The sequence below is a fragment of the Bombus fervidus genome, chromosome 7 (genome assembly GCF_041682495.2).
Source record: "Bombus fervidus isolate BK054 chromosome 7, iyBomFerv1, whole genome shotgun sequence".
Taxonomy (NCBI): Eukaryota; Metazoa; Arthropoda; class Insecta; order Hymenoptera; family Apidae; genus Bombus; species Bombus fervidus.
In genome coordinates, this window is record NC_091523.1 from 7,369,732 (window position 1) to 7,394,513 (window position 24,782).

Consider the following 24,782-nt stretch of genomic DNA (forward strand, 5'->3'; position numbering starts at 1 on the left):
TTCGGTATTAACAACGCCAATGACTGAGAGTTGACGGTGTACCGGTGAGTTTGTTCGGGTCCCGTGCGAGTGGACCGAGCGGTCTTAAGCCGAAAAACATTTGTGGCAATGCTAATTTTATTTTTCACACTCCGCCGGCTGGATATATGGTCCCGTCGTATTTAAAAATTTGCATAATGGCTCCTTGACATGTTTATGTACACACGTCGACCTCCTCTTCCCGTTTCCACGTCCCCGTGTACCGCTGGTCCATTCCTCGCGCGTGCGTGTCGTAAGCAACCGTTTCGCCAGTCTACGAGAGGACGAAATATAACGCGATGCGACTGGCCGCCTCTGCTAAGTCCTCGTGAGGTCGAGCTCCAGGGATTAAAAATCCCTCCATTGTAGTTGGAGATCATAAATACGCGATTTGTCCAGGACAGACCACACCACGGGTTAATATCATCCTCCGCGTTCTTTCGCCTGGGATCGCGTTTCTCCCGGTATCTGGATGTTCGTGGGCACCAGGATGACTTTAAGCCCGGGCTTAAACCTTCGAGTGGCTATCTTTTAAACGCTTCATCGTTCACCAATAGGGTTTTCGACAACAATATTCTCGAACTACGGGTATTTCCTTAAAAACAGTATATTCTTCTAGAGATATTATTATTCTCTATCGTATATTGTACTTGGTAGATATCATGGATTGTCCAGTCAGTATTTCAAAATTCTAATATTGAAAAAAGATATAAATATTTCTCTGATATGAACGATACGATATAACTTCGTCCTGTTAGTAACTTACTGTTAGTAAGAGAAAAATTGATGGTGCTATAAGAAAAAATTCAGATCTCGGACATTCGAAATGCAAACCAGTCGATACAATTAGTCTCCCATATAAGCTAGTACAAAGTGTTGTAGACGATCACCTCCGAATCGATTACGTATTAAAGACGAATCATCCCGACGAGACTGTTACGTGTTGCATCCTTGAATGACTTAACTAACCATTACCCGAGGCATTCCTCCGCGGCGAACCGGCCACGCGAGAGGTCATCCACGGCAACTAAGGATTAAGCGTTCGATAAGAATTCCGGAACGCCTTAGAAATTACGTTCGTGTCCGGCATAAACGATCACGTTGTTAATGCGATCGCTGAGACTCACGCTAAACAATTGGTCGACGAACGAGTCAAACGATAGGGCGGACTTCGTGTGCGCGTCAATAAGCCTCCGAACTCTGTCGAATCGACGACGCGTTTCTGGTAATCTGCTCATGGGAGCGATACCATGCAATCAAAGAGCTTGTCATTCCGGTACCGTGGATTACGATCATCCCGCGGAACGACGAATCTCGGTTGGTCTGGTGTTCGATCGATTCCCGCGCGCTCGGTGCAACGAGCATGATTGATCGATCATGCTTCGGGAGTCACGCGGATGATCTAGGTTCATCGATCCACTGGCGAGATTTCTTGGACGTGGGCGTTCTGCGTGCCCGGCAGGCACGCAATTTACAAGTTAAGCGTTTCCATTGGGGCTGCGCCGCGATCCAGAAGAGATGATTCGCGCAATGGAAACGAAACACGACGCTCGCTTTCGTGCGAGTCACTTCCCGACCCGCATACACGCGCTCGCAGACAGAGGGATGGCGCACACACGTGTGACTGATGATCACCGCGGAGCCCACGATTTAATTTCACGGATATACACCACCGGAATGACTTCGTCTCGCGTTGCGCCGGAGTGTTGATCGATTTCTCGATCATCGATACCATTCGTCTTTCTGCGAGGCGATCCTTATTTTCTGAACCTTTACGACGCGAACCGATCGAGCTGGTGCGCCAAGCGTTATACGCCGCTGGACCAATATCCAACTATGAAGAGCTGATCTTTTGAATGACGATAACTTTTGATCTTTATGGACGTGATCTTTGGATATTTCTGACGAGATGGATGGTGATGGTAAGAAAGCTGTATGTGCTTAACGGAATAACGATGCCACATGGGATTCTCTATTTGATTTTCGGTACCAGTACCTAATAATGTAGGAAACTTTATCAAAGTGAAGAACGTGTTCTAATTGATGCGACAGTGAATCCACTGACGCGAAAAAATATAAATATAAATAGCTCTTTGATAACAATATAAATTAAATAACAACAACTGAAGATTTAACACTGTTGTTCAGTACCCTGACCAAATAAACTCATTAAAGGATAATGATAGAATTTATTGTGCTAATCGTGTGATACAGAATTATGGCAGTTACTTGTAGAGAGATGAATTACGCTATTGAAATACAGACATAGGTCTTCTTTGGCTCAAGCGACCCGAAAATGCTTACGATAGTTATATAAGTAACAATGTCAGGTTTTAAACATGTAAGTATCGATATTTTCAAACAAGGGAAGCTAGACTATTCCTGAAGATTGAAATTGAGATAAGATCCTTGATGTCAAACTTCTACGAATATAAAATCTCCAAATATAGCACTCTAAATAAGATCAGTTTCTGGACGCTTTCTGATATGTCCTACATTCAGACCGCAAAGATCGTTCACCATGAGCAAGTACAATCCAGTCTTACTCTAAATTTATCAAAAAAGAACTTATCACGTCCAAACTTCTCAATATATAGGTTTTCAATGTGTCACTTCTAATTTAGTTTCACTCTGAAATTTCTTCTTACTTCTCAAATAAACCGTTATCCTGTGTCTCACGAAGAAGTTCAAGCAACCACTACCTCAAAAGCCCATAAGACTTTAATTTCCATCTGATCCTATTAAAAAAAATTTCATTTCATGCAGAAATAAAACCACAAAACTAAAAGACAAATGAATAGACTGCGAATGTTTAAGCAAAACTATATTTATGTAAAAAGCTAAAAGAACGAGACAGAAAAGAAAAGGGAAACAGATTCGTTTCGCCTTCTAAATATTATAACGAGTATTTTATTTTGCACATTTCGTATACTTTCTCATATTACGTGCATTCTCTATGTTTAAATTTCCCATAAATAGGTAAGCAACCGCAGTATCTAAATGAAACAAAGACCATGTGAAATCTTAACTTTCACGAAGTTTTCTCTGCATATTGCTGTTGCACGCGTTGGATAGCAAGTAATGTACCTTTCGCAAGAGACGGACAAAAAAGGGAGAAAAAAAGATTCGGTCGGTCAACGCTTGGGGCATGCCACGCCCCGTGTACACGCGTCAATACAGCGTGTATACTTATTCATAATGCACGCGGTGTGCAATAGAGATAAGGGGTTGCGGGTGGAAGTAGGATAGGGTGAAAGACGCGAGTGAACGCGTGTGTACGCGCGTCTGCATGCGAGAAGTCGACTCCCCTGCCTCAATCGCGCGCTCCTCTGTTCCACACACATATAATTAAGAGCCCTAAATCGCGCGAGATCGGGGCTCGAAGGGCGTATCCATTCTCGGACTCGACCACCTATCCGTCCAGCCACGCTATCGGACGTTTCGTCCGTTGTTTTCTCCCAGGTTCCCGGGCCGAGACTTTCGCTCTCGAATTTACACCGACCGTGTCTTATTCAGCTCCCTTCGTCATATCGCGAATTAGTCGATTAACGAATCGGTGTTGCGTGCAAATCAAACTCGTTGCGCAGGATTGGATTATTTATCGATTAACGAGCTGCTTTAATATCTTTTATGATACCAAAGAAAAATTTATTGATTTATTATTCGTATTCAAGATAATTCGTATGTAAAAAACTTTGCGTGAAAACGTAATATTTTCATTTCTCTGTATGAAATCGCGGGATAATTCTGTTTATTATTTGGTTCTACTAAACGGGTTTCAAAAACAGAACAGATAAGGAAAACAGTAAACATGTCCTTAATGCAAAGCGCGATAAAGTAAATAGCGTAACTGGTGAAATTTTGCAAAATAACTGAAGCACAATTTTAATATAGCTCGCGGTCAAAGTAAAATATTTTTTATATACAATCTACTATCTTGCTTTTGAAAAGCATGTATTTGTGCAATAAAATTCGTCTCGCACTCGTTCGTTAAATATACCACATCAGTGCAGAGAGATCAATATTCAACATTCTTCTCCAAATCACTTTACAATCGTAACAGAGTTTGCCTTTTAATTTCTTCTGCAACCCCTCGATCGACTCGCATGGCGCAGCGGCGCGTGAAAACGAACCGCGCGTAAATTGAGAGATTCGATCGCGCGCAAGAGTTCACCGAGGAGGAAAAGGGAAGAAAAGAAAAGAGAAGAAAGGGAAGGTTCGAGGGCGAAGTTGCGGGGCGATGTAATCCAGTTCGCGGGCATCATCTCTACCAAAGGGGAGAGAGTGTCGAAGTTTTATCGGGAGGTGGTACGGGCATACGCGCGGAGAGAACGAGAGAAACGGCCCGATTGATTTATAATGCGAAATGGATTTCGCGAGGAGGAGGCAACGACAGACCGCGTTGGGCTCGATTAATCTTGGATTTATAGCCGCAATTATCTGTCTACGAATATTCGAGGGATACTGAGAAGCGAGAGGGAAACATCGTTGGGTAGAAAAGGAACCGTGAATCGGTGAAAAAATAAAAGAAAAAAAAGGAACGGAGGAAAGAGCGGGAAGAAAAGGGAAAAGCAATCGAGAACAGACGATTTATCCCGCTTTAAACTATTTCATTCCGTCGGGTGTACAATGTGGGAATGGCAAACACGAACTCGCTGCACGTGGAATCCCTGATACGAGAGTACCTTGGAAATTAATAAACGCAATGCGTCAGATTTATTGATCATACGGTTCGAGCTGATTACATGTATCACAGAGTTATACGAGAATCAGTTGCAGTGGTAAACCCGTGGAAAGCAAGTAAGGAGGAAAACGGAATCCAAGTGTGTCCGATAGTTAATTGGCCGCTTGTAACTACTCCTATCGAGGAAATAATCAATCTTCCCTGGTATCTTTCGTGATTAAGCCTTCGCCACGAAGTCTAACTGTGCACAGATTCTGATTTAACAGAAAGTTAACAGAAAACGTACTGGTAATCGTATGTTCTACGCGAACGAGCAATAAAGCCGTTTTATTAACCATTAATTTAACGTGTTTAGTAATTCCTTGCAACACTTGGGAGAAGTTATAACTAACTTTATGTTTACTACAAATTAAACAACTTTTCCTTCGTCACGTAAAACGTCGTGTTCCAAATCGTTTACTTCTGTGTTTTCTTTCAAACAAACTAAGCCATCAAAGTAAGTACATCTTCTTGTAACTTGTCTCGAGGCTTTATTCTCGGTAAATATTAAACTTTCGATAAATTTCATTACTTCGTGCTCCAACGTGAGTAGTACACTGCTTGAAATATTCAGATATAATCATGCTAATCATACTGGATGTGACAAGCGTCTAGGTTGTGATGGAAGAGTAGTAAGAGGAATGAAGAGGAAGAGGAAGTTGTAAGAGGAATTTACGTAAATGAATAACAAACAACAATATAAATAGGACTGATGTCAAAGTTCGATGTCGTTAATGTACATTTTTTAAAGTACACGATCCCTGCTATCTTATAAGTTTGCTACGCCTTTCTTTGTAAATTAATTTCAACTCTAAAAATATTTATCTATTACTGTATCTTCTCTGCTTGTTCAGTTAGATTACACAACTAACTATAATACAGAGAAGGAAAGGATTTCTTAGAAATCAAACTGGTACTTTAATAGGCATCTTGCTCTCGATTCTCGATCCTTTTAATTGATTAAGCTACGCAAAACGCATTGAATCTTCTCAGTCTCTGTACTAGATTACAAGCTGATTATGGGGTAAACGTTCCTACTTAAATACCTTGAAGGGTGTTCGACCTCAAATCCAATCACTCGAGCGTTTCACAAATACAACTTGCAGTTACCGTATTTCTACGATTCAAGGATGCAGATCCATCAGAAAGATGACCGTCAAGATATACTTTCACTTGAGCTGCTTAGCAAGATTCCTGTAAGAAGACCAGAGTCTAAGTAACCTACACTTGGAAATCCAATGCAAAGCATTTAACTTGCTGATCGATCCAGCGCATGGTAATCGTGTCGAGGTGTAATCGTAAAATTAGCATAACTCCCTTCTGTCTGGTCGACGATTCGGTCAGCAGTCGGTGAGAATCGAGCTGTGCCAGATGAGCGCGACTAGAACAGCCTTCAGAGAGACGAAACTTGATACCAACGTTAAATATTCTAATTATCCTATCTATTCTGGTCTCAATAAGAATTTTTCTTACTCTGAGCCAAAATTAAAAAGAAATCTGTTTTCTGGAAATTCTTGTATTTTTGTTAAACCATAAAGATTCCAAATTTTATTTCAGAATGTAATTAATTTTCTGCACACAGAAGCAACTCGACGTAAACGTAAATCGATTGTAATTTCGAAAATTTATTAATTTCTTTCTCTTTTACTCTAATACAGTTCTAACTTGAGTTTTCACAATTTATTCGTTTCTAAATTCTCCTTCTCTAAATATTCCTGCACTCCTGGGAATGCATAATAATCCCAAGTATTCAACTGACTATGTAATTATCTTAGGGCAGAGACGTAGACGTTGGAAACCAGGCGGAACGGTTCTGAGACAATGCTGTACATCGCCTTTGAAACGACGTTCCGTGACCAGACGAACCACGCACCGTCCGTTCTTATTACATCGTAAATCTCCTTCGACAAGATTTCCGATTATTCGTGATTCCAGGGCGATTCGCTACAATCCTTTGCAATTACACGTCTCGTCCAGATGTTTTATTGTATCGATTTCGCAGTGGTCAATTAGAAGCCGCCGGTTAATTGCTTCTCGAAAAATGTCTTCCTCTAATGCAAAACGTTTTATGGTAATTGGAACGTTTCTTCGTCGACTCCCTGTCTTTAAACTTGCTACCAGATCTATCTTTATAGTAATAGACAGTTTCACTTACCGTCTGTGTCTTTCCCCTCCTTTTTTAGACCAACAAGGGTAATGTAATTAAGTGTAACTTATCCTATTTAAGAGCTATTGCCTCATACACGTCCAGACGATAATTGCGTTCGTTAAATCTTACAGTTACATCGTAACTGGCACCTCGCGCATGATTTTTGTACCACAGAATGAATCTTTCTGACAAATAAGGATGAAAGTTCTTCTCTACTGGAGAATAACGAACAACGAACACTTATGGTTGCGCGAAAGAGATTGAGTTGTTAATAGACCGAGATACACCATTCACTTCTACGCGAGGTTCGTGTCTAAATGGATTATAAAATGGACTATTAAAGGAGTAATGTAGTACTTCTGCAGGTAAAATGAGATTCATATTACAATTGTTTAATACTCTATAATAATTTTTAAAATTCTACCGTTCAATCATAAAAGGACATCGTCAAATCTATCTATTAATAGCTGTCTAATACATATGTAAATTTTGAAAACTCATACGTAACTAGAACGTATAGAAGTGATATAGATATCAGAAAGCGGTTAACGATTACGAACAGCGTTTGAATTTTAATGAAATTTTATATTCAACGAATTTAAAACGATGCCTGCAACACGACACCGCTAGACTTCTATATAGAATTCGAAATTCTCTAATAATATTCTTAAACACTTTAAAACAAGGTTGAAACAAATTATCACTTCGAGCTATCACGAATCGCAACTACGTAATCATCCCTGAAGAATTTCTGCGTGCCTCTTGGCCGACGTCTGTGATTCATTAGCGTTGGACAGTGTTTTATTTCATCCTGGCCGCGTGTTCGCGGAACATGACCGGGTTCTCGGTTCCGTATCGATGGCGATACATCGATCATAGGGGCGTCGAGCGAGAGCAAAGAGTCCAAGAATTCAACGCGATTCACGGTTATTCCGGTTATGCCTGGATCGACGTCGTAACTCGCGATACTCGTTGAATTCGCGCGATCGTTCGCATGGCTCACGAGTATTAAGCGCAAATTAAGCAGCGTGCCGCGATAAATTTCATTGCAAGGCCTTTGGATGATGCGTGTAACTAGAGCTCCATGCCCCAACATATTGTAGAAAACGCAGTGGCTGCTCGAAGGGTGGCTCGTTTTATTACATATAAAATAACATTTCTAAGAATCGCGAGCAGGTTACGAAACGTACTTAGAAGCAGTTCCCTTAGTCTTTCAACGATGATTGCGTCCGTTCGTTATAGAGATTGCTGTAACCTGGACTGGTAACCGAATCCTCGAACAGGATATCGTTATATTACGCTAATAAATTTGTTCTCCCGTTTATTATAGAACACACGTTCACGTAGACGTCTATTTAAGATACATTCGATCTAATTTAATTGAAGAAATTACAGAAGAGAAAATAAATTGTTTCAAAAATAAAATTCTCGCGATTGTAAGACCCTCGTTGACCTATATTTTCGTATAGATAAACTGCTGGTAGAAAATTAGTTTGAATTTAATATTTATTCCTTTTACCGTGATCCGATCCGACATCGTTGGAAACTTATACATTTCCACCGGACGTGGGCGATTAAGAGGACCACTCGACGCGAGACTTTCGCATGGAAATATCCGCCATCTTAGCATCCTCCCTTTAATTCCAAGGAGCTGTCAAGACGGAGAAGTTTTCAGTGTTTTCGCGGGACACTCGGACGACCGGGTGAGCTCTATTATAATCTGGACCTGTATTTCTGACTGACTTACAGAGAGTCGGACCCCCTTGCAGAATTGAGTCGAGGCCATGAATAATTCATTCTCGAACGAACCGAACCCGGGGAGGGGTTTACAACAAGGAGGACTCCGTTTAATGCGATACATTGGTTAAAGGCGCGGCGGTTTACTGAATAAAATTTCTGATTGACCGGTGGCAACGCTGGTGACGCTGGTAGTTGGCAGACGGACAAGAACGCGTCGACTCATGCACAGCTCCTCTTCATCCCCTTTTAACTCTGCCGAGGTACTTGTACGGATTCGGGGATTTAATCGAGCATTAATGACGGATTGAAGGAAATTCTTAACGCGGTCGACGGCACGAACTCGATTATTTGGGGTTGCTAATCGAGTATTCAACGCTTTCAACGGTACTTGTTTTTAAATGAACCTGCCCGGTAATTGGATAGATGTGTAGGTAAGTTAAATGTCGGCTGATATAATGCTCGGTATACAAAACGGTTTCAAGTTTTATAGCTCGCGAATTGTCTCATCGGAACTTGAACAACATCGTAAAATACAGAGAAACAAAAAACCGCTCTTTATCCGATAGTATCTCTCTGACAGTGGAAACCAGCTATACAACTGATCTACAGATTTCATTAGACGCCGGACGAGGATTGAATTCCAGCAAGAACACGAGCATGCCATCCTATCCTGACTCCAGACACCGTTATTACGAAACAATATCATCCTGCTAGACATCGGACAGTTCTAGCTAGCTTTCCCCCGATGATGAACCTGTTTTCGCGCTAATAGTAATTTCCTGGCTGGCAAGGAAACCCTTCCGCGGCGCGCGACCGAGCAAACAGGGTGTAAACGAACAATCGGGCCCTTTCGATAACATCAGCCCATTTACGGTTTCCCGTTCCTTCTTCTATCCGTTACCGCTGCGACCTGAAAGGATACACAGGAAGGAGCTGTCGTCCGCGGTCTAGGCTTTTACTAGAAAATGCACGCTTCTTTGCGCATCAGCCAGGCGTTAGCAAGGGAGAGGACGCGTAACGTGGAACAGAGACAAGAGACACGGGGTCTCGCTGTGGGAACAGGGTAACCGAATACACAAACGGAAACCCCCGATGCGAGAGAAGGCAAAAGCCTCTCTCGACCACGGACAACGGGCGAGCTCGAGGTGATGGCTCGTATCAGTTCACCTTATCTGACCGCGACTATCTGCCATTATTTCTTTTCACGCTGCCACGCTGGCGTCGGGCACTCGTACGGCCTCGTCGGTATCCGATCTGTGAAACCGATGGTTCCAATCGATCGGTCAAGCCCATCGTAACTTTGATCCATCTCTCTGCCTCCACCGTTTTCCTTTCTTTCTTTCTTTTAACCTCTTTACATCGGCTTCCGTGGATTTTACAGGTCCACCAATCTCGACCGAGAGAAACTATGGACCAGAAACTATTCCATTTGCTGTCGTATCGAGAGTGCACTGCGATTTGGAGCACAGATGACTGATGTTTCCCGACGTGGCTCTCGTTTAGCTCTACAACGCTCCGGTTTTGTTTCATGACATTTCACAGATCATCGATCCATCGCTTCCTATTCCATAGACAGTCGTTAGAAAGCGACTTTCACCGCATTTAATTCAATTCCATACAGGACAAGCATTCCTTCTAGTTATCAATTCTCCGACTCCATTTATCGCGTGCAAATTTGTATCTGCTAGTTACAGGTACACCAATATCCCGACTTTCATTCATGGATCAACGCGAACGGAGGCTGTTATATATCTCCTATCTAACATCTAGCGATCAGTATTCTTTTCGTTGACGTTTCTACCGTTCTAGTCTAAGAAATTTCCTCGTAAAACAATTTCAAGCATAGGTTAACGACAGGTGGTGGAAAACGTACGATTACGACCGTTCAAGCGGTAACTAATAGCAGGCTCGATGAGCGATATCTGCGGCAGTTGATTAATTAATTATTGACCGCGGGATGGAGTCAAAGTATTGTCGGAACATAAAAGAGATATGACTTTAATCTCGCGTCTCGCCGCGCGGTGCCATGACTGGCAGTACGAAGGGAGGCGGTCATTATCAGATGACATCCATTATTTCATTCGTCCATCCGTTCGATTTAATTACACATTCAATTTGACCGGACCTTATAGGTAGTGTTCAACCGCGAGTTTGTTCAATACACACTCTCTTGAATGATTTCTAACTCTTTGAAGAAGTCCTCCCCTACGCGATCCACCAAAATTGATGCGATAGAGACAAAGATAGAGGAGAATCGATCGTTTGCATGACAATAAGCTCTGTTTCAGACGTCTTGTAATTGTACCTTAATTACGGTTCTCCGAAGATTCGAGAACCAACGTTTCCATTATTACAGCGGTTGTATGCGAATCAATGGTTAGACGGGAGTAACTGTGCCTTCGGGGCCCAAGAGTTTGTAACGTGCATACTATGTGATAGCTCTTTTTGTTAGAACCCTATTGATTGGTATGTAGGTCGATTCTTATTGTTGGTTGTGAAGTGCGGGGATGAAGTAGAACGAAATTCGAATTCAGAATCCTAGGTTTTTAGGACAATCGTTAGAATTTAAGGTTTCCATATATTAAAGTTTCCTCTCGGCATTGCCACAATCTTTTTCAGGAATCAAATTTAAAAAACGAAGCTGATCGATTTGGTCTCTGAGGGGGCATACGAACATGCAATATGAAATCGAGATATAATTTTTAGTTCGAAGTTGAAAGTATTTTCATGAAAGCAGAATTAATAGCGTCACCTTATTCGTACAATATTCTTTTCTTGCCTTAGGAATACAATTCGAAATTATTCTCATATAGTCTAAAAGATTCCCTAGTAAAGTGGATTCTCCTTAATTTCAACCCGAACAATTTAACCCTATCTCCACGTGCAGCCTGGCTGTTCCACGTGTCGTCCGTTCAAATAGTGCACGTGTCGTTTAACCAGGAAGGAGACGCCCCCATTGGGCGTAATATCCATATTCTTGCCATAAACGTACCCTCTGCAATCCTGAAACTCTATTATACGAACGTTAAGTCCACTTTAACTATCGTGACGATTATTACCGGCCGGTTGTCCGATAACAACGTCTCCTTTCCGTGACAAGACCCGTTACAATGGCTATAACGAACGATATAACACCTATGAAGACATTTTGTTAAGGACGATAAGGAAAGAATGGAATCGCGGCGCTGAGCTCAATTATCACGATTACCTCGACAAAAGCGAGTGCCGAGATCGCTCGCTGCGACACCAGCATCCACCGTCACCCTCTTCTGTTTCTTCGTTTTGTTCCATCGCGTTTCTCTCGTTTGCTGAGCGTTCGCGGGAAGATACGCGGCCTTTCAAAGAAAGAAAATCTCTACAGAGAAAGCAGCTCCACGAGTACTCCAGGCTACGTTCGTACGAGCTGCTCTATCAAGAATAATGGAAATAATGAAAAGCGTGATCATTGCTCTTATATTGTCTCTTAACGAGTTTGTTAATTACGTTCTATTTTCTTTTTTTTTCGGGACATAACGAGAAATGGATCTTCGCAGTATAATTGGAATAAACGTGAATATCGATTATATGTGTCTATTTGGTGTTGATAATATGTAGGTACATGTCATTTCAATAGGATATCCATGACACGATTTTTTCCACTATGGTGATCGTGTGATAATTATACGATCGCTAGCTTTAATGTTTAATCAAAACAAATTAGTTGTTTAGAGCAACGTGCACTGATTTATTGTGCACTTCTGTCGACTGGGAATTCCGTTGGTTATAACCTCGTATGCTTAACAAGGTAGAACTGTCGAGTTAGATGTTAGAGGGAAGGGTGTTCCAGTGGAAACGGGATGTGGCAAGTTGATCTTCTGGCATTTCAAGTATGGGCAGAAACGAGTTTACATACGCGTTTATATCATACGACATTACGAACGCTGTACGATTTCTCGTGAAAGGAAATGGTAGGAAATGTTCGTTTTTTCTTTTAAGATCCAGTGTGATATTTTAAAATGAAACAGCAAAATGATTTTTAAAACATCGAAATACTAAATACAATTCGAATTCAAATATATATAAAAGTAAATAAGATAAAAGTGTTACTTTTAATATTATTGAAACCCAGAAAAGATATCTCCAGAGACAATACCTTGGACAACAGCCTTGGATGAAAATAACGTTGAATGGATGGTCTATTAAACATCAATCGCTAAAAACCCCATTAATATCATTACGCAAATTCGTGTAAGGTTATTGGATTGACATGCAGCGCGCAAACTGTTCTCGACTCTTGTAAGCTACGTGGTAACTGTCGCGGTTGATTAGCGGATTAATCAGACCGGCGCGGTGATTTCTTCCGCGTTACGACCGCGAAACACGTCGACTTCGATCCTACCTCCGATTTGTCAGTTGAACGTTTTTCCGTATTTCTTGCTCGCAGCCGGTTCGTCTTGTCTTCACCCTCGAATCTGTGGCATCTTGCCTAGAGACGTCCAAGTTGTTGCCCGTGTCATAAATTACTCGCGCTAAAAAGCGAGCGCGTTTTTCGATTTAGATATAACCAGCGGAATAATTTATCGGCGTTTTAGCGAATTTAATCGGCAGTGAATTAAACCCGCGACTCTGTTAATTCGATTACCCCCAGTTTCGTGACAATCATTTTAAACAGTTAATTAACGCTCCCGCGAGGCCGAAGCTATGTTTTCGAACGATCATGCGACACGGCTCTGTCGAAAGTAATTACAATTGTGTTTCTGCAAACAGATACAAGGCTATTTTTCAATTATCGTTTCATTAATTGAGTTATTAACGCTTACTGCAAGAACATTTATTTTTAACCGTCGCGTGTATTTTCTATGGGCCACACACGTTACTCATGGCAGACGTTTTAAATGATGGTACTACTTAAATTATAAATAGAGATGGCTCTTACACTCCTAAGAATATCGGATCTTCTACGTAACTGCGATTTATCTTTTGCTTCTTTATTTCTGACTTGAAAATTTACGCGTATAAACAGCTTAAAACATATAATTAAGAGCGCTTTCTAGCAATATCTAGAGATATCGATGTTCCTTCATCTTTATTAAATATGTAAAGAACTATCACATTCTGTCGTTAATCTAATACCAAACATATCCAATCACAGCAAACAGAATGTCCTACCTAAATATTTCCATTAGTGTGATGATATAAAAAATATTTTATACGCATACAATTTCAATGGTATTAAAAAACGAATATTTCTCTTTCAAGGTTAGTAATTAAGCTGGACCACTAGTTGGAATATCCTGCGTATCCTTGGAGACCAATCGATTGCTAAAATCGAATTAGAAACACAGACGAAATCACGACACAGAGTATCGTTCTCCAGATAGACCGTAACGATGTGCAATCACGACGAATACCAGGAGAGGAGTTTAAATTACCGATTATCGACAATCGAGACTAATTAAAAATGGCGCCGGCGGGAATCTAACTGGCGAGAAAGATTTCCCACCGATGCGAACAGATCGTTTCTAGGCTAGAGAGACGACGACTTTAAATACCGTATATCTCGAGGAAGGCGTGGCTCGTGCCTCGTTCTTCAGCTTTTTCTCCGAGCTACCTTTCCTTCCTTCTTCCTCTTGCGTTCCATCCTGACCGTTGTACGCGCATAGTAGCGTCGAAACACGCATTCAACGGGCCTGGTTCGACTGGCTCGACTTTCAGGCTTATACATAAAATTCTCATAAATAATCCTACGGATAATCAATGTCTATTATAATTACCTACCACTTGTATCACTAGCCTTCTGATCGAACCACCAGCAACAGAACCTGAGATCGAATCTTTTGTGTACGAACTTTTAAAGCGAAACGATGCTAGTTAAAAGTGATCATTATCGACCTCTTAATCAAGAGTTTTGATAGTCTGTAATCGTGATTAGAAAACCCGATATATCAGATATTACACAAAGAAGAAATGCAATTATATCATTGATCATTCTTTCTCATACATAGTTTATTATAAATAAAATTTGATAATATGACTATACTTTATCTTACTCCCAAGATTCGTATTTAAGCTCTTAATTTAACTTGTCTTGAAAAATAGTTTCTCGATATGGTAAAGTACGATGGTTAAATTAAACCATGATACGTATGTCGGAAATTTGAACGGGGAGAATATGCGCGTTATAATTCATCAAGGTCGTTAATGCCGCATTGTATTGTGTCATATCGTGTTCCTGCCTTCTCTATGGGGGTGCAGTGGAATGTCTAATCTACCCTCGCACAATCAACGTTCATGTGCAATCTTCCTACTGGCAATCGGCCATGTACACGTTTATTGCTCCTGTTGACCTATCTATTTGTGGTTTCGAGGTATGATTAAAAGAAATATTCCCTGGCCATTTATCTGATGATAAATGATGTGTGATAAGTGATGCGATTTATAAATTTTTAGATAGATTGCGAGTCTAGATTAAATCTTTAATTTCCTAGCGAGAATCAGATTACGATTCTAAATTTCGTAATCTCCTGTCTACTTGTATCTTGAATTATCGAGCTTGTTGTCTTGTATCGATTTAATAAACCTCGTAGCTACAGGGGAAAAGAAAGTGCAACAGCGAAAAGAAACAACTTTGAACACAATGCAACTTTAAAGAACGACTGTTTAAGCACGTTTTCCCCCTAAATTAGTTATTAAACCCGGAAATTTCCGGAGTTTTGTACTACCCGCCGTTTATACTTTTTGTTACATCTCTTTATACATAATCCTGTGCAGTTTCCAAAGGAACTTCCATCACGAGGAAACAAACTTTAAAAAAGTCAAAGTAAAGTTTGTTAACAACGGTCAACAAATCAATGCTCAAACCAGTATTTCTTACTCAACTTATTATAAAAGATACATCATGTTCTTTCTGAATCTTACGAAAATTTTGTAACATTTCATTTGCTCTACTAAGCTATAATAAACAACAAGTAAAATGCAAAATGTCGAAACCGTATTACACTGATTTAAACCTTTTTATATTACCTAATATTTTTTCATTTACAAGCTGTAAAAACTTTTTAATATTCCATCTGCTCTACTAGATTCTAATATACCACTAACAAAACACAAACATTTTAATCGCATTATATTCACTTAATCCTTCACATACTACCGAACAATTTCTCAAATACGTATTATGCGAGCTATTCAACATTTCGTCTGCTCTACTAAACTCCAGTAAATGCCTGACAAAATACATATAAACATCCTAACCATATTATACTCGTTTAAGCCTTTTCATATTACCCAATTATTTTCTAATATTACAGAAACTTCCCAGCCATTCAGATTTCATTAAACTCCAATAAATAACTGATAAAATACAAACATTTTAAGCACTTTATATTCATTTAAGCCATTTCGTAGCACCCAACAATTTTCTCGTTTAAAGCCATCGTTTATGGAAAAATCACGAATAATAACGAAAATACAAAACTTTATCGTGTTCATGTTATAGAATTCTATCCACTTGTGGATTCATTTATATTCCTCCACTTCCCGGATCACAATGGCTGCGTAGGCTTAAGTCTTCTTCTTTCAGCGAGACACACATAAGACGATTTTCATATACGTCGAACGCGAACAAGATCTCGAGCAACTTTGTTTCTCTGATCGAAGTTCTCGCCTTTCTTCCCAACGTTTTTGCGTGTTGACGACGATGTGCGGTGGAAGTAATTCGCGGCAAAGAAACTGTTATCGCTATTAAACGGTTTAGCTACGCATTGTCCGAGACTTATATGTGCACGTAGGCGAGCCATTTCGCTCTCGCTTTCTTGCCACCGCCGACCGGTCAATGGAGCTCTAACGATTCTTAAGCACCGTTGATTCATAGGCCTGCTTTTTACGCTTGCCTACTAGCGACTTCGCTGGACCACCTTCGCGAGAAACGGTCACGAAGAGGAGAGGAGCACGCGCTTATTAGTCCAACGGCCTTCGAAAGCGAAAGAGAGAAAGAAATCGAACCAGAGCGTACGCTAATTAAGGTTGCGCCGCGAACCACGAACCCTTATCGGTTGGCTAATCGATCATGATGCTCCTGCTACGTTCGGCTAATCGCGTCTTAATTAGTTTTCCATGCCAATCGCGATTCCGAGAATCGCCAAACGTTACTCGTTACCAGGACTGACGGCTAAAGTATCAGGCAAGGTTCGATTAATGGTTGAATTAAGAGGTCGGCGAACTCCACCTTTTTGCCATTTTTGGTGTAACTGTGGTGGAAAATTGGAGCGTTCGTTAAAACAGATTGGCCGTTTAATTCTAAAATTCTTGAACTCACCTACAACTACTGTATTATAAATATTTTCAATAGAATTTAAACTAGCAATCAGCACTTAAATTTCGTCTAACTACTTTAACAATTTTTATAAATTTTTGTTGTTTTATAAATTGTACTTTAAATCGTTATTCTGGTATAAATATACAATTCTAATAAAAAAGATTAATCGTTTTCTCGATGCCTAATCTGTTTCGCGAAGCAGATGTCTTAATACAGTTAATACTCACGAACAAGAGTGTACCTTATAACAGTAGGTTTAAGCCTATAGGGTATAATTAACGCTTGGATTTTTGCAAGAAAGCATTCCTCGCTGATCTTCTCTGGTACGAGGCCCGATATTTCCTCTAGAAGACGGTCAGCGTTGTACCGCGTAATCGCAGGAGAACCGTTCGAGATCGCAGCCTCGAGGTCGTTCGCGAGACCTCTATTATTCTCGAACTCGAGCGGAATAAGAGCCAGTGAGCTCGAATGTTAAACCACTCCCACGAGAGTGAATGCACCGGAATGCGGAACAATGATTGACGGAAATTCGGTCTGGGAACATCGACACGGAAAAAACGCGTTCTTTCGAATATTCTGTGAGTTTCTTTCTCATAGAAATCGTTTGCTTTCTTTCAACGTTGGATAGTCAGTTACAGTTAATCGCTGTCGACGCGCATCCTCAATGTTCGAAAGGGTCGTCGAGAGAATACAGAGAGAAGTACATAGTCATGAGAGGTGAAATCGTTCGACGATCGACCGATCGATCGTTTGCATTGAGCTTCGACGATATCGCGCTCGATCGTGATCGTAGATCGATCGATCAAGCGATCGCTACGATCCCTGACCACGATAGAAGAAACGGATTTTATCAACGAATGGTTCGAAGTCGAACTTGCCGATTGTTCGCGTGATCCTGTGTTTTGCTTTTTCTTTCAGATAAGTGCATTCCCTTGCTCCGGGCGGCGAGAGTTTCTTGCTACGTGAACGCGTCTTGTTAGTCGAACGCGGCTAATTTGCAAGAATCGTCGTGTGGAAGAAATTGACTCGGAAGTTGTTCGGATTTTTTGTCATAAATTTCTGATGAGAGTTGCTCGACTTGTATTTTCTCGAAGGTCTTAGTTACTTTCGTATATTTTTATTCTACGTTCGAATTCTTCGATTTGTATTGAAACATAAGTTGCAACACAAGGATTTTATATATGTACCAAATATTTTTAGACTTTGTATCTATTTTTGAGATTCTATCGCACAATCGACTAATGTTTATAGTTTTCTTAACTTACAATGTTGGTATCACTGTTACGAATATTAATTACTAATCTAAGTACTAATATTTGTAGAAATTCATATGTATAACGCAATAAAGATAGAAAATAACCACCCTTTAATATTAATTATTAAAATATATAAATTAACTCCGTTTCATTATTAAAAGTAGCAGTTTAGCGAATAAAGAAAATAACAAACCTGTAAGATGACGTAGAAAACCAGGAAATTGTGTCTGTTTTTTAGCATGTCGATGTTTACGACGAAGCTGCGTAATTCTAAAGGCGTGAAAACCAGCACAAATGTGGCGCATTAACCTCGCGAGAAGCATTTGGAACTACGTGTAATTGCACTTGTCGATTGGTGCGAGTAACTGCGTTAACGTTTCGCGTTGTTTTAGAGTAAAGAAGCTCGGTAGTTAGTACGATTCGCAGTACGAAATGTCGATGATTGCACGTCGGTTTACAGATTTTCGCGTCACGACACTTGTGTTTCGACTCGGCTTTCTTCGCAACAGTTTCGGTTCGGCTTCCTTCGCGACAATTTCGACACAATCTGCCGCGCCCTCTGTACATACGTTCGGATTAATTCGCGCCCGCGATTAATGGAACACGCTGGAAATGGAAATTGGGACGAGACGAGGGGCGTGTAATTGCGGTAGAACTCGCGCGAACGTGCACCATGAATACGGATAAAATGTTGTTGCCAAGTACTGCTATACAGATTGACGAGTTATTGTGATACAGTATAACCGGGAAAGTTGCTAGGTCGACGTGTAAAAAATGTTATTTTTGTACGTTTGTGGCAGCAACGCGTTTTGTGTGTAGTGTTCTGACCGATGCAGAGAGGCTGAATGTATGGTCTTTGTGATGGAACATCGTGATTTGGATGCAACGAGAGTGTTACAGGTATGAATATTTATTTAATTTGTGACTGTTTAATACGTTCGCTACGTATGATGCAATTAGAGTTATGGATTTGAGTTGACGCGGGTTTTTAGGTTATATGCATGACTTATGTCAGACAAATGTCAGACGCACAAAAAATATTTCGTACTAATACGTATTAAACATGTATATAAAGGCAATATCGAGATAGCTATTGTATTGATGTCTGTTAACATACAGCATCATAAATTTTAACTAATAGGAAGCGAACGTGTTAACGTTATGATATTCACGTATATCTTTTTATCTGTTCACTAGTTGTAAGTATTATTTATATTCAATAAAAGTTTCCGTCCAAATCATTGTCCATTGTAAAATATCTTATTTGGCATACAGTATTTTACAATGGACAATGATTTTGTTTTTCTTAAATGCAACAGTATCCTATTTTTGTTTTTAAATTAACTTTTTGTTATTAAATTAACTTATTCCTAAACGTTTACATTCATTCAGATTCTCCGAGAATTTATTGCTCTACGACAATGTATCTATATGACTAAAGAATACAAAATATGACCTCATGATAGGGTAACTTTTACTTAAATAACAAATATCTCAAGAAATATTCAGATTGACATATTATAACAATTATAATAGTGACAATGATATAAAAATTATATTGTACTATGCAGACGTTAGAAATTTGCTGAAATTTATTACTTAAAGTTGAAAGTTAAACTACGTAGAAAAAATCAGTCTCGTATCAACGTACATAACACTTCTCGAATCCACTGTTTGTTTACGTTTCTACTCTCCGAGCGTTCATATTACGCGTCTTCAATTAAGCACGCGGCGTCGTGTTATTATTGACGATTGCAAAAATCGTTGATAACTATCGATAGTATTTATTTACTTATAACTAATTCTGTTTATACCACGCTGATACACGAAGATATGCGACTCAGAAAATTACGTATAAGGAAATTTATTGGGTGGTATCTTGTCGCGTCATCTCGACCGTGCATTATATTCGACCGACTGCGCAGAAAGATTGTTTATGGGGTAAATTCGAAGCCGCCAATAGACTTGTTTATTATTCGCGGTAACAACTCCCTCGGTTAGTTAGGAATATATGCTGTTGATCGTACATTGTGCCACGCGTTACGACATGTTGGGCTTATTACATGCAAATTACCAACATATTGCACACTTAAACACTGTTACGCAATCGTCGCGTAACGTGTGTTTACTTGCATACGCGTTGGATGATACTTTGTGTTAAGTCGCAGTCATTATGCACGGCTATACAAAGATTACACGAGTCATAATCGTCGAATAATCATTGTTATTAAATACGAGCAAAACTGAGTATGGATAATCGACGAGGCTTGTTAGGAGTTTGATAGAGACTCTGATTTGTTTTACTTTATGAAATCAGATATCGATATCATCAAGAGCTTTAAAATTTTTAATTTCTTTTTGGCATATTAAAACCTCGATAAGTACTCCAATTAAATTTGATTCAAGAAATTAAATATTCAAAAGCTCTAAAGTTTGTAATTTCTTTTTAACATTCTGTGAGATTTATGTAATAATATAATGAAGATTTCTTCCTGATTTCAAATTTTAATACTTTGATAACAGAAAAAGTTTGATAAATACTTCATTTACTTTTATTCAACGTACCAATGCTTATAATTCCCGAATCCTCAATTCTCTTTCCTATCGTGATACTTTAAACAAAGATTCCACTTCATTTCCATTCAAAAAACCAGATAGGAATACCTTCTATGAAAGAAACTTTAACATTCTCAATTCCGTTCCAACGTTCTTATTTACCGGTAATAGAGCATTCTTCTTCCCCGCTCAATCAACAGCATCGGCAGGTGAACGTGCAGAGATTGGAATAAATCGAGCAACGTTTCCGTTACAGCTAGTTGTTTGTTGCTGGCGCAACAACAGTACGTCCGAAAAGCGTTCAAGAAACCGCGGCATCATCAAACATCTCACCGCTAGGCAAAGCGATGATGGATAACCCGTGATGAAATCATTCGTACATCAGCGAAATGCTGGGCGCGTTGGAGTGAGAGAAGCAAGAGAATCCCGTTCCGGGTCCGAGCTAGTGGTCAGCGTAGGCTCATTTGCTCTGTACCGTTAGCCTTTAATTACTCATTGATTTATTATTGACCACGGTGCATCGTTACATTGCCTTTCGCACCTCTATCCTTTCATCGAGCACAGCTGTGGAACGTGGAGATGTTCTCGTTTATCGACGCGGCTCCCTCTGCGAGCTCGATTCGAGATGACGGACGCGTTAATGCATAGAAATGTCATAGGTGTATTACGTATTGCTCTGACGTTATTAACCCAAGTCACTACATACAGAGCTCTTCCGCACGAACGATCATATGCACATTTGCACAAAGGAGAAATTCCTTTTACTGGCTTTCAAACGAGAGTCTGTGAGATCGCGGATGCGAAGCCGATAGGCTCCGTAACGTTGCAAGAAATATTAGTAACTTGCTGTGAATTCGTAGAAAATGCAATGCTTTCCGTGTCTTCGCGGACTTCAAGCATTTTGTAATATTTTCTTTATGACATCAGTAGCGCTTAGAATATTGAAAGTGTCACAGAACAATGTATTGATTGTAGAAATATAATAGTCCATCTTGAAAGATAGCTAGAATGTTATAATAATTACACGTATTATGTGTTCTACATCTACATATGTAAGTATGTACAATCATTTTCCGATCGTGATTCTTCAAATTCGAGTTATAAACCACTCTCATAGTAGTCATTAAAATTATAATAGAAACCATTCCCATTGAGTTTAATATTCAGCCTAGAGAATTCATTCTCACGCGATAAATAGCCTTTCTTCCAATAAATTACTATTCATTGAAAATCCTCAAGCTAACCAACCACTCATCAACTATGCTCCGTTAGCCAAACTTAGGTCAACATATTCGATCAGAAAACTAGATCGCGTCAGCAGATAAGCAACTTCTTGTTAAACCGTATATAATTGATGGATAACCAAACAAGACGCAAGGACACCGATCGGCCGTATTGCGAGTCGATCGACCAGTCAGTTTCCCCATTGTCGGATCTAATGAGCGTATGATGTTTAAGGTGAAAACAGGATAACGTTTGCGTGGACGAGGCTTTCACCAACACGGCGGAAGCGCGCGTGAGCCAAATCCGCTTCGCAGTGATCGGCGGTGACGCGGTGTCGCGCGGCGTCTCCGATGTTATTAGGAATCGTTATCGGAGACAAGTTTTCAACGGTGCAGCCAGCCGATATCGACTTTTTGCCGGCGCGAAGGCATGCATACAAATTACACCCATTGCCGCTCATAGGAACGTTCACTTTCGAGCAACACGTAATAAATTGTCGTCTCCAAGAGAAAACATGCGACGGAAACGCCGACTAGTTATCGGGCCAGGCCCCGATTTTATACGTTTCCCCGTGCGTCGCTGCTACGAAATTGCTGCTCGAACTACTTATCGGACCGCTGGAGAATGGAAATTACGAATCCAACCGCTGCCAACTATAAATAACGTGGGTGATTCGTTCTTTTGAATATTTCGACCTTCTTTTTCGTGGAAATAACAGAATAAAGAAGAAAAGGTTGATGGTATTGTTAGTAGTCTGTAGTTTGATGTAGTTTTATGGAAAGAGAAGTACACGATGGTAGAATGTATGTATACTGTATACACATATATACATATGTGAGTACAAAATATTCGTGTTTGATAAAGCAATGAATACGGCGCCCGTATGAGGCGCTCACTCTTGATAAACGGTGAAGCAGCTTGTAATTTGCATTCACTATTATGGCTGAGTCTCATGGCGTGTTGATTATACTACTTTCGTCGAATGAAAAATGATAGGATGAGAGAACGTGTTTGATACGCGTCGCGCTGTCTGATTATAGTAGAGGAAACTGGCTGCGTAATACACGAATAACTCATGTCGATCGGTATCACTGACTAGCTGTGTAGAATTTCATGAAAACAATCGTAACCTTATCTGTTTTCATGATCATATATTAAAAATCATATTAATATCTTCTATAATTACTACCTATACGTACACTGAATATACATATTGCTCAAACTACCGTGACATGATTATCATCGACTAGACTCTTACTAATCCAAGGATTACGAAGAATTGCCTAACTGAAATCAAATAACACCCAATGATTTTCACCCACTTAGGAGATAATAGGCAAACACATGTCCTCTCGACGGCCATTCATGGAATGCCGTGCAAAGACGCAAGAAGAGGCCTCGAAGACCATAGAGGGGCAACGTGGAACTGGTATCGCGTTAAGTGCTCATCCGGGACGTGTCACACATCCATTCGATCTCATCGAGGGAAATAAATCAGGGACCATCGGTGCGCATCCCGTCATGGGCTCGGGGTACACTCGAAATATCGGGCTGACATTTAAACGGGCGGTGGGCTCGCATTAGCGCCGCCCAGCTAGAACGACACTCTCAATAATAGATTAGATGCCGGCTAAGTGCACCAACGACCGGCCACGCCACGCCTCGTGATTTATCGATCCTGGCACGTGCGTGTATCGAGATTTCTACTTCTCGTCGGTTCACTTAATATCCCGCCCGAGACGAAAACATACGGAACCTCCCCCTATAACGAACAGGAGACGACGAATTAGCATCGAACATGGCGAATCGTTTACTCGAAGTTTCCATGTCGCGCGAACCCATTAGAGATTTACTGATCGTTATTAGGTATAGTAATAATCGGCAGGTGGAACGCTTCGGGGTAACTTAGAGAAATGGCTGAATGCGGTTCTAAGGGTAGATTCTCAGGAACTTTGTTATGGTTAAATTTGCTTTCTATATTTAAGCTACTTAGAAGATAAACAGATCTCTGAATACTTTTTAATTTTATTATTTACCCTTCGAGGATACTCGAGAATTGAATTTTGAATTGCAAAGATAAAAGTTGCGGCGAATAACTAGAAATGGACAAGAGATAAAAGTACAAACTTTATTTTGTTGTGTCTGTAAGAATCACATTTGAAACAAACAGTTATATGTAGTTTCAACCTCTATGAATTAGTAGTCGCACGGAATAATAAAATTCCTAACAGATTGTTCCATATTCCTCGCTTTTAAAGCGTCGAAAACGTCAGCACTTGGGTTCCCTGCGAACGCTCCACGTTCCGCTAAAAATAAGTGAAAAAGCGTCGCGGAAGAGGAAACGTCGTCCAAAAAAGGGGTCAATGCCGAAGGCGCAAGTGAAAAATTACAGGGAGGGCGGCTTTCACCGGCACCAAGGAAAAAACTAAGTGGTTTCTATGTTATTACAAACTGGCGGTCTAGCCACGGCGTGTCTCGTACATTATCTCGATCTTTACCGCGCGTCGTTAATTACGAGTCAGCCAGCGACAGGGACAAAGTCACGTTTTCCGTCGATCGAGGGACCTGTTCCCATCCGGTGGCAGCCGGTTTTTTATCCACACGGTTAATTCTGTGCCTGCGATAAATAATAATTCCTAATGGAACGATAGCACGGCTGCCAACGAACAAATCAACCTTAACTGTAACCTTTCATCTCCCTAAATGCGACGATCGTGTCTCGAGGAGATCCAAAGAGATCTAAGCGGAACCCTTTCGAGATGTGTTTCCTGACCAACATTTACGGTAACGCTCGCGATCCTAAGTACCCTCAATTTATAA